This window comes from Vulpes vulpes, chromosome 9 (genome assembly GCF_048418805.1).
Source record: "Vulpes vulpes isolate BD-2025 chromosome 9, VulVul3, whole genome shotgun sequence".
NCBI lineage: Eukaryota > Metazoa > Chordata > Mammalia > Carnivora > Canidae > Vulpes > Vulpes vulpes.
Window position 1 is genome coordinate 43,825,264 of NC_132788.1, and position 12,247 is coordinate 43,837,510.

At 40.1% G+C, this 12,247-nt stretch overlaps 1 long non-coding RNA gene across 1 annotated transcript in view; it reads left to right on the forward strand.

Annotated features, from left to right (window-relative positions):
* Positions 1–6,060: 6,060 nt before the first annotated feature.
* The window catches only part of LOC140593880 (uncharacterized), a 37,203-nt gene continuing 31,016 nt past the window's right edge, over positions 6,061–12,247 (forward strand). Inside the window, exons 1-2 of the long non-coding RNA XR_011994237.1 lie at positions 6,061–6,185; positions 6,890–7,016. This is a non-coding gene — a long non-coding RNA (uncharacterized lncRNA). The remainder of the gene's footprint in view (positions 6,186–6,889; positions 7,017–12,247) is intronic.

The following is a 12,247-nucleotide window of genomic DNA, read 5'->3' on the forward strand; positions in this document are numbered from 1 at the left end:
AGGTGTGTCCCATGTTGCCAAGGGGTTCATTAGAGAGGATGGAGAAGTGACTATGTGATTCAGCAGCATGGAGGTGACCTTGATAAGTTCACTCCCAGTGAATGGGGTAGCATGGGGGAAGAATGGATTCTGAGACTGCAGAGAGCAATTATAAACATTTTTTGGGGGGGGGATGAGTTCAAGACAAGGGGAAGCAGCTTAAGGGGGGGCATGGAGACTAGGTAGTTTGCATTTTAAGGTAGAAGATTCTAGGGAATGTCCACATGTGATGAGAATGATCACATAGAGAGTAAGGCTGGTACAATGACTACATGGGCAGTCTTGGCACAACAGGACAGAATCCAGAGTTCAGTGGAGGAATCCACTCTGTCGAATGGGAGAAAGTGTAGGTACAGAGAAAGAGTTTTAGATTTGCTGACAAGAAAATGTGAGTGTTTGAATCTGATCATTTTTTGGTTTTAAGATTTTATTATTTGACAGAAAGAGAGAGAGGGAGCCTGCACAAGTAGGGTGAAGGGCAGAGGGAGAGGGAAAAGCAGACTCCCCGCTGAGCAGGGAGCCCAATGTGGGGCTCATCATGCCTTGAACTTAAGGCAGAGGCATAACTGTCTGAATCACCCAGGCACCCTGAATTTGATCACTTCTATTGTGAGACAGGTAACCTGCTGGGAGTGACTTTTCACATATGTTTGTTCCTATGAAGAGCTGTGATGTGAATAATACATAGAGCTTACTCTGCTTGGCACTGTTCTAAGGGCTTCACACATCAGCTTATTTAATCCTCACAATAACTCTTCAAAGGGAATACTATAGTTTTTCCCAGTTTACACTGGGGGTAACTGAAGCACAGAGAGATTGAGTAACCAGTTAAAAGTCACACAGCTAGCTGGTAAGTGACACAGCTGGGTTTTAAGCCCATTTTGGCTCCAGAGTCTATTCATTGAATATCTGTGGACTTTGACCTCTAAGAAGAACATGTAACACTAGCACAGATAAAGATGACCGAGAACCCAAGAGTCAGTCATAAGTAACCCTATATTAGAGAGATTCAAGGCCAATGTGATTATATATCAGATAAATTATAGAAGCGAGATGTGTTGGGTGGTTAAAAAAAAAATGAGGAATCGGCTACCTGAGATTGAATTTTAAACTCTGTACCAGCACTATGGACAACAATACATCTAGAAGGGATGAAGGTACTCCTGCACTGTGACTCCACAGTTCTACTCTGAGGCATATGCCCTAGTGACACCCGTACGCCAATGCACTGAAAAGCATGTACAACAATATTCATAGCAGAATACACAGTTCAGGAGAGCCAAAAGCTGCAACCAGTTTATGTGTCCCTTGCTTGAAGAACTAATAAGTTGTGGTATGTCTTTATAATATCACGTCATGCAGCAATTAGTATGAATGTACTACCGCTACATGAGACCTCTCCATGTAGCAAATTTAAAAAGTCACAGAACAAAACTTGTAGTAGGATTTCCTTTGAATAATTTAAAACCATGCAAAATGAAACAGTAAACCCAGAGATACATACCTAAACAAATAAGGAATACGAGAATGATAAACACAGAATTCAAGACAGTAATGACCTCTTGGGGAAAGTGAGAGGGATATGCTGTCAGACACATGGGGGCCTCAACGGTAACCTTAATTTCTATTTCTTAAACAAGTTGGTGTGTATATGGGTGTTTATTTCATAAGTAGTCTTTATGCCTGATACATGTTATAAATACTCCCTGTTCAACATTTAATTTTAATGTAATTAATGACAACCGAATTAATTAATTAATTTATAAAGATTTTATTTATTCATGAGAGATACACATACACAGATAGGGAGAGGCAGAGACATAGGCAGAGGGAGAAGCAGGCTCCATGCAGGGAGCCCGACATGGGACTTGATCCCGGGACTCCAGAATTACGCCCTGGGCCGAAGGCAGGCACTAAACCACTGAGCCACCCAGGAATCCCCCAAACTTGATTTCATTAAAAAACCCAAGAGTGTCTTGTTAAGCATCTAATGTGTATTAATTTCTGGTGGCAGCAGAAACAATTTATCACAAACTGGGTGGCCTTACAAAAGCAAGAATGATTATCCTCTGTCCTGCCTGTGGAATTCTGGGAGTCTAGCAACCTTCTTTCATTTTGTCCTGTGTCTGTCCCTTTGGGTCAAACAGGCATCATTTCTGCTTGTGTAACAATCTCAAAAACCCTGTGGGTCTCCTGTGTATGTCAAGGGGACTCATGCAATGGGACGAGGGGCTCTTCCACAGATCCTTCCTGACGGTCTCATCTCTACCCTTGGCTTCTGCTCCAATGGCTACGCCCTTGGCTTTCTCTTCATGGCATTCCTTCCTCAGCATCAATCTCCTAATTTGGGCATCCTTTACAGTCTGAATTGGCTAAAAATCTCCCAGTCTGAATTGTCAAGTTCAGTTTCCTTTTTGCTTCACGGTTTTTCTATTTATCTCTGTCGTCTCTAATGTTACTACAGGTTACAAGAAGAAACCAGAGCACGTTCAATACTTTACTTGGAAATCTCAGCAAAATATTCAAGTTCTTTGCTTCCAAGTTCTACTTTCCATGTAACTAACTATAGAACATAATTTAGCTAGGCTTTCTGCTATTACAGACCAAGGATCCTCTTTCCTCCAGTTTCCAAAAATATTTTCCTTATTCCCTCCTGAGTCCTCACCAGCAGGGCCTTGAAAGCTCAAATTTCTACCAACATTTTGTTTATAACAAGGTATGTATTCTCTAATGTGACATAGGTTTTCTTTCCCGTGCTCCTTGCTTCCTCCTGAGTACTGGCTGGCAGAACCTTTAACATCCATTTCTACCAATAGGATATTTAGGGTAATGTTTGCTTTTTCATCATACATGTAAAAGTTCTTCCAGCTTCCACCCATTACCCATTCCAAAGCCACTTCCACATTTTTAGCTATGTATCATAGCAGCATCTTGCTTCCAGGGCCAAAATTTGTACTTGTGGCTGCTTTAATTAATTACCACAAACCTGGTGGCTCAAAACAACTGAAATTTATACATTTATAGTTCTGGAGGCCAGAAAGCTGAAATTAATATTGCTGGGTGAAAATCAGAGTGCTGGCAGGGCAACGCTTCCTTCAGAGGGGAGAAATCCATGCTTTGCCTCTTCTAGCTTCTGGTGGCGGCTGTATTCCTTGGTTTGTGGTGCATCACTCCAATTTCTGCCTCTCTGGTCACACTGACTTCTCTCTTGTCTATATGTCAAATATCCATGTCTCCACCTCCCTCTCATAAGGACACATGTAATTGTATTTACAGCTCACCTAGATAACCCATCATAACCTTCCCATCTCTAATCATACCTGCAAAATCCCTTTCTTGCCGTATCAGCTAACGCTCAGAGGTTCTAGGAATTAGGACATGGTTATCTTTTTGAGGGAGAGCATTATTCAGCCTACTTCAGTGTGCTAACATTCACTGATAGGTGATGACATGAGCAAGCAAGTGGGCAAATTGGGGGAGTCTATGGGTGACATGCCCATTCATTCATTCATTCATTCACTCATTACTTACTTAACAAATATTTTTAGTGACTATGTTGTGCCAGGCATTGTTGCTAGATGTCAGAAGGCACTGGGTTCTCAATGGTGCTACTTAGATCATCCCACATCAGGAAACACACCCACCCACACACATACCAGATTTTTCTTTTTTTAAAGGCATTCTTTATATGGAGAAGAAATTAGTTTAGAGGCCTGCATACCAGTCTACCGGACCTTTTCAGACATGTCTATATCTAGAATTTCTTTTCACTATTTTTACCTTCCTGCTTTATTCCTCCTCTGAGTTTCTTCTGATTCCACAGCTGGAACTGGGAATTACTCTGTTCCTTTATGTTTAGGTAGAATAAGCACTAGATTAAAAGGTCCTAGCTCTGCGTTCACTATGCAATCTTGGGTGATTCACTGTGTGTCTCTGGGCTTCAGCTTTGTAATAAAATGAAGCAGATTGAACTTGAAAATGTTATGATTCTACTGTCTAAATATAGGGCCTATATTACTAAATATTCCATTACTAAATATTCCCGGTGGATGCTATTTCTACATTTTTATGTTCCATTATGAAAAGAATTTTAAGACTTCAAAGTTTTCTAATTAAAATGAATTATCTGCTCTATCAATCTGGAAAATTGTGTCCTATTAAATTGAATCAATTTGAAATATACTTGGCTTTCATTCATGGATTTAGAAATATAGGAAAACTAGGTAATGAGACAGTTTTAAGGTAATTTTTTTCCTAGATGTGAAAATTAACTTTGTGTCATTAAAAAATATATGTTTCTATTATGTTCCAGATTCTGGACATGGAATGGTGAGCAAAAGCAGACAGATTTTCTGTCCTTATAGACTTTATGATCTAGGGCACAGATTCCTACTATTTTACTAAAACAGTATTCATAATAAATGCTGAGAAGGACTTGGTCTTTAAGATATAAAAATAAAAAGTGGCTAATCCTATGAAGGAGTCAAAAGGAGACCATTTCAGGAAGAAGAAACTGCATATGCAAGGGCCCAGTGATGGTGGCATTACATCTTCTTTAAGAAACTGGAAAAAGTTGGAATGCTCTAGGATCACAAAGAATAGCCCTTTGTAGCTTGCTTTCTTCATATATAATATATCATGGACATCCTACATACTATTAAATATTCTATAATAAAATCCCCATATGGTATTTCACTGCATATTTACACTATATTCTAAAAAATTCTCATTATTGGTTATTTGCTATTTTCACACTTTAAAAAAATATTTATATATTTGAGGGACAGAGCAAGCACAGAAGGAGAGGGAGAGGCAGACTCCCTGCTGAGCAGAAAGCCCAATGTGGGGCTCAATCTAGCACCCTGAGATCATGACCTGAGCCAAAGGCAGATGCTTAACTGACTGAGCTATCCAGGCACCCTGTTTTCACACTTTTTAAAACATTTATTTATTTGAGAGAGAGAGTGCACGAGCACGTGAGTGGAGGTGGGAGGGTGGGGGGAGTTGAAGGGGAGAGAATCTCAAGCAGACTCCCTGCTGAGGGCAGAGCCTGAGGCAGGACTGTATCCTATGACCCTTAAGATTTTATATCTTAATAGTATGTAGGATGTAGTATGTAGTAATGCCCAACATTATTTGCCTTGGATCATGACTTGAGCCAGAATCAAGAGTAGATGCTCAAATGACTGAGCCATCCATGTGCCCCTGTTGTTTTTACACTTTTATTTAATTTTTAGAAGAGATTAAATGAAATAAAAGTAGGATGATTTGACTAAGATTAGACATTAAGGCAAAGATTCTGGGTTAGATTAGTTATGTTGGTCAAAGCAAGTAGGTGGGTTGCAGGACTTTAACTTTTTAAATGAAAAGTGTTATTTTGAAGAAAGTGAAAAAAAATAACAACCATCTCTAAAACAATTACCAACTCTTCCTCTCCATCTTTCCTTCCCTTCTTTCTCCTTTCATTCTCCTGTTTAATTATATATACATCTGTATCCTCTATTTATAAACAGTACTGTGGTACACAGCCTAATAGCTAGATGTTGGTACACATTCAAGAGTTCAAGACTACTTCTTTAAGCTAAATTCCTACCTGTGAAACATTTGATACAATAAGATATTGTAATTTGAATGCATTTACTATGTATTATCAAAGAGTACTCTAGCAGTGTGCCAAGTTATACTTCCACCAGTCCCAGAGAACTTTTCATATTTCATAACATTTTTATTTTTTATGGGAGCCTTCTATTTTCTTGAATGTCTCCTTTCCATTTTGATTCAAATCTACTTACTAGTCTATTATTCTCTAGGATTTCCTGATAAATGGGCTTCTGCTTACTATCCTTGTGTCCTTTACAGAGCCCAGCACAGAGCTCATGCTCAATAAATACTTGTTGAAGAGCATTAACCTATAGTTGAGTCAGGAATGGTTAACACAGGATAGACTATCTTGATTCTTCTTCTGAGAAGGTACTTTCCTCACTCTGTGCTTTAACTTTTTAGTTGGTGTGTGTGTATCTGTTTTTTTTTTTTAATTTCACAGATTTCTGCACTATATGATCTAAAGACTTTCTGACTCCCAGATGCTAAAGGTGTTATGAATCTACTGAATTTGAAAAGGCAGTTTATAAAAGTGCTTTCTAAAAGTAAGTAGAGAATTTTGTTTTTTATTGTCCTTTGTAACAAAAGGACCTTGTTCTAGCACATGGTAGACATGATTCATTGGCCAGGGCCCAGTGGGAAGGTGGGCATGAGAGGATCCTATTCCCTTCATCATTACCATCATTACCTATTCTGGGCAAGCCAGCTGCTCCTTGTCTTTCATCAACTGTTGGGTTCCTTTCAGGTTTTTAATAACCTGTGGTGTGATGAGATAAGCAAACAGGGCAGAGGAGATGGCTTGCTGTCTACTAATCACCTTCAAGGCTGCTGCCCACTGTGACAGCTTTGGTCTCCCTTTGTTGGTGGGCCTTGCCCTTCTTCTTGTGACTCTTCAGGGTTAGTAATTTACATACAACCTTTTCCCTTTGGTCTTTACCCCCTGTGGATGCCCAGATTGTTAGGGGATGGAGTATCTGTATTAATCTAGAAAGAATTCTGCCCCTTATCTCCTGCCAACATTATTTGCCTTGGATTAGATAAAATGTACGCATTTTGTATTACCATGTGTTGTGATAGTCCAGCTCAGGGAACACAGCCTGACCCGCATTTTGGACTCAGCAAATATGTTTAAAGAGGGTATAAAATGAGGGACTGAAATTACTTCACATTTTGGCTCAGCAAAAAGAGAGACAAAGAGAGACTTGAGTCCTGCACTGTCAGATTCAAATACACTTTTTGCTTCCTGCAGGCCAAGGCAGTCTGGTTGCAGCAGGAGCCAGGTGAAAAGGGCAAAGAAGCCTCCCATGATCTGCAGGTTTGACCAAGGAGGTAACATATCCATCACCACATGAAACTAGCCTACAAAGAGCTCCTTGGTAAGATGATTTGTCTCCATGGCCTCCCACTTTTCTGAGTATCTTTAACACCCATAGATACCAGGAACCTTCCACAAGCTATCACATCCTGGTGTACAGATCCCTAGACACAGTTTTGGGAGTCTGACAGTTCTTTGTGATGATTCTGATTTTTCTTTTAGATAATATGATGAAAGTAATCTCAGCATTTTGATGACCAACTATCATCTTTGTGTCTATGATTGTGTTGGCAACAAGCAGTCATCAATGTCAAAATGACAACTGCCATTACATTCTCTTACCAACTCTAAAAGTAACTTTCCCTTTCTAGAGAAAAGTAACCAATGAAAGTCATTTTCACAAGAATTTAATTAACATATTAAGGGTTTGATTTTGATGTGAAAACAACGATTTGGGGCAAATAATGTGCTACTTAATCATTAAGTCAGAAAAGAGTGGAGACAGACCTGGTTCACAGATGGCACTTGTGTGCACCACCAAGGCCAAATGATGTCAGGGCATGCTAGGGAAAGATACTTTCCATATGTTTATGTAACCTGCATTGAGGCAAAGTGGAAGCAATAACAACAAACTTTGATATACTATTAGAAATGAATAAGCCATTTACTGTTTTCCTTCTGGAATCTGTTTTTTTTTTTTTTCATTATTTGCAAGACTGCAAATGAATTTCAGATATTTTCAGGTTCTAATTCCAGCAATAATTGGATTAGATATCCATTTAAAGTAGATTTCAATAATGCCATAATACTAACCTTGTTTTCAAAAGGCCAAACTGATGTAATAGTGTTGCCATATTCTACTATCAGCATTGTTTTGGCTACCTTAATTGGTTTATTTACTTAATTATCATGAATCAGCAAAGTGTTTGTGGATAAATGGGATTGTCAGCAAAATGACCTCAGAGGCTCTGGCCAGGTACACTGGATAATTTCCGTTTGCCCCTCAGATCTACTCTCTTCCCTTCTTTGTGACATGGGGAGGCCCACTGGCTTCCAATCCGGGTTAGCCAACGGGAGACACTTGTAGGAGACCAAAAGTGGAGGAGGGTGAGCTATTTTACTTCCTACCTTACTGTTGGGCCACTGTGGCTTGGGATGCCCCTCCATTAAAGCTTCTGCTCTTGCTGGAGAACTTTTCCCATGCAGCCCCTCTGTGTGTGGTCCCGGGAACAGTTCTCTTGCCTGACCCTTTCCGGGGTGGGGGTGGTAGTGGTGGTGGTGGTGGTAATAGCTTCGTACAATTGCTAGTGTTGAGATACTACTGCAAGATTGGTTTTGGTTTCTCTAAACCCTACCCACTCCTTTGCTTTTTAAACTCTTCTCAATTACCCAATTTGAGTGTGTGATCTGAGTCCTATCGGAGCTGTGACACCCCTTTCAGAGTTGGCAGTGAGTTAGCTGGGACAAGGTGCCCCCACCTCTCAGGAAGACTGGTTTCAGGGGAAGGCAGCCTCCCTCTTTGGGAGCACAGCCTCATGATGCTAAAAGCATCCACTGTGTCCTGCACAAGCATATGGCCCATGCACGCCAGGAGAACAGGGAGAAACGTATGGATCTATGAGCCTACAGTTTCCAGCTAGCACCATGGGACAGTCATTGGTGTCTACCTGAGTCCTTTTGATCAAAGTATTGAGGTCATTAATAACCTGTTCAATATGCTTCTGTGAGCAAGGATCTTAGGCAATTGGGTTATTGAAGTCAAAATGCAGATAGAGTCAAAACAGAACCAGACCTTGGGTTCCACTTTTTTAGTGTTTTTTTTTTTTAAAGATTTTATTTATTTATTCATGAGAGATGCAGAGAGAGAGAGAGAGAGAGGCAGAGACAGGCAGACGGAGAAGGAGGCTCCAAGCAGGGAGCCCGATGTGGGACTCGATCCTGGGACTCCAGAATCACACCCTGGGCTGAAGGCGGCACTAAACCGCTAGGCCACCAGGGCTGCCCCACTTTTTTAGTATTAAACCTAATCCTGGCAATTTAGTTTTAGGGAACAAAAATCCATCACGCTAAACTAATTAGTTTTCTTGGCTTGGGAATGTTGTTTGTATTTACTTTGTATATTAGTTTTGCTTTTATAGTTGTATAAGAGCAATAACAAGAAATTGTTATGGACTGAATAGTGTCCCCACCAGATTCGTATGTAAAGCTCTAACCCTCTGTGTGATTGTATTTGGAGACAGGGCCTCCAAGGAGATAACTGAGGTTAAATGAGATCATTAGGGTGGGACCCTTACCTGATAGGACTGGTATCCTAATAAGAAAAGAAACTAATGATCTCTTTCACTCTACACATACATACAGAAAAATGACCATGTGGGGAGGCAGTGAGAAGGTGGCTGTTTACAGGCCAGGAAGAGAGGCCACACCAGAAACTGAGCTTGCTGGCACCTTGATCATGGACACCTAGCCTCCAGAACTGTGAGGGAAAAAATTCTGTTCTCCTAGGCCCATGTCTATGGTATTTTGTTGTGATAGCCCACACAGACTAATACAGAAATGTGCAATCAGTTTTGTTTGTACATGCTTAAGTAACATTACAATGAAAATAATTAAAGATGATGGCCAGATTCCAAGAGCAATGTTACCTGAGAAAGGGCTTTATATTTTTCAGATTTAATGAAAAGGGCTTTGTACTTAAAATCTGAGAGTGCTGGAAGCCATGATAACCGGATTTTAACTTTGGCTCTACAATTTACTGTGTGATGCTGGACAGGCTAATTAACCTCTTTCTCATTTTTCTCTTTTGTAAAATGGGTATAATAATACTTCCTGTCTTTTATGGTTGTTGTAAGGAATAAAGGATTTAGATAATATAATGCATCAAAATACCTAGCATTGTATATGCAAACCTACGATAAAGCCCTGTCTTGTGTTTTAAAATTATCCATGCCATTTTGCCCCTAGTCTTCTTAATTCTGGTAAAATTTCCTAGTCAAACAAAAAGTTACTGATAGAGCCATGTATCTAACTTATAATCCTTGTGTGCTATTAGTAAATAGCTCTTATTATTGAAAAAATTTTAAGCAGAAATAAAGGATGCAGGCCATTCTATAATTCCTAAGCAATGGGGATTTAGTAATGTTTTCACTAAGTAAGAAATCCTGAAATAAAAAAAAGACAGTGAGAGATATTCTAGGCAGGATTCAGGTTGGGCTGCTGGATCTAACAAAAGTGTAAATTATTTGCTTGCACAGTTGCTTGCTTGCTCCTTTGGTATAGAGGTGCACTGGGCATTGCTTAACTGATGACTTTTCCAAGGACCCAAAGAATTAATTAAAAATGTAGATTTCTTCCTTTCTCTTATAATCCTTTTCACTATTGCTTATATTCTGGATGGGAAAAATTAGAGAGGGAGACAAACCATGAGATACTCCTAACTCTGGGAAACAAACAAAGGGTTGGGGGGAAGGGGAAGTGGGTGGGGGATGGGGTAACTGAATGACAGGCAATGAGGTGGGCACTTGATGAGATGAGCACTGGGTGTTATACTATATGTTGACAAATTGAATTTAAATTAAAAAATGTAAAAAAAATACAGATTTCTTTTCATATTAGGCAACAGAATCATGAAACTCTCTGAAAGTAGGTCACTTAAATCTGGAAAACTGTGTGGAGGTTCCTCAAAGAATTAAAAATAGATCTGCCCTACGACCCAGCAATTGCACTGCTGGGGATTTACCCCAAAGATACAGATGCAGTGAAATGCCAGGACATCTGCACCCCGATGTTTCTAGCAGCAATGTCCACAATAGCCAAACTGTGGAAGGAGCCTCGGTGTCCATCGAAAGATGAATGGATAAAGAAGATGTGGTCTATGTACACAGTAGAATATTACTCAGCCATTAGAAACGACAAATACCCACCATTTGCTTCAGTGTGGATGGAACTGGAGGGTATTATGCTGAGTGAAATAAGTCAATCAAAGAAGGACAAACATTATATGTTCTCATTCATTTGGGGAATATAAAAAATAGTGAAAGGGAATAAAGGGGAAAGGAGAGAAAATGAGTGGGAAATATCAGAAAGGGAGACAGAGACTCCTAACTCTGGGAAACGAACAAGGGGTGGTTGAAGGGGAGGTGGGCGGGGGGAGGTTGGGGTGACTGGGTGACGGGCACTGACGGGGGCACTTGATGGGATGAGCACTGGGTGTTATGCTATATGTTGGCAAATTGAACTCCAATAAAAATAAATTAAAAAAAAAAGTAGATCACTTAAAGATGCACGCTTAGACTTTTTGGGCACTTTGTATCTCTGAGGTATATACCCAAAGTTTCAATTTTCAATAGGGAAGAATATGAGACAGAACATGGAAACCATAGGCAGGGATTTCCATACACCTTCCATATTAGTTTTCTTTGGCTGCTGTAGCAAATTGCCACAACCTAGTAGTTTAACACAACATAAATTTATTATCTTGTAGGTCTGGAGGTCAGAAATCTGCAACGGACCTCACCATGTTAATCACCAAGGTGTCAATAGGGCTGCTTTTTTTCTGGGGTTCCTAGGAGAGAATCTATTTCCTTGTAGCTTCTGGAGGCTACCTGCATTCCCTGGGTCCTGGTTCTTTCTTCCATCTGCAAAGATAGCAGCACATGGTATTCAAATCTTACTCTAACTCTGACCTTCCTGCCTCCCTCTTATAAGCACTTTTGTGATTACACTGGACCAACCTGAATAATCCAGGATAACCTCCCAATCTCAAAATTTTTAACTTAATCATACCTGCGTACCTTTTGCCATCTAAGGTAACATACTCATAGGTATGTTAGGACATAGGAGGATTAGGACATAGACATCTCTGGGGGGCCATTACTCTACCTACCACACCATTTTAGGCTCTGTCTTACCTGGCTGGAAGTCAAACATGCTTCTATTGAGTACTACTTTGGGCTACATGTATGCTTACATTCAATGTGTGGCCAGTGCTTTTTCTGCCAAATCAATTCCACAGGCATTCATGTACACCTTGAATGTAACTGGTATTGTTCTGAAATGCTTTTAGTGACAGCTATACACATTTCTCCCTGTCATCACACAAAAGGTTTAAAATCCACAGACTGTAGAGGTCCATTGACCTATGTGTAACACCTCCTCACCATGGCTGTTTACACATGATTATCACTTCTGGGTGTTCTCACACTTCATCAGGGAAAGCAGAGTGACTTGGACAAATGAGCCACTTAGAGCAGCTCAGAGAAATGTTGTGCACAATGTGAAGTAAGAACTGCT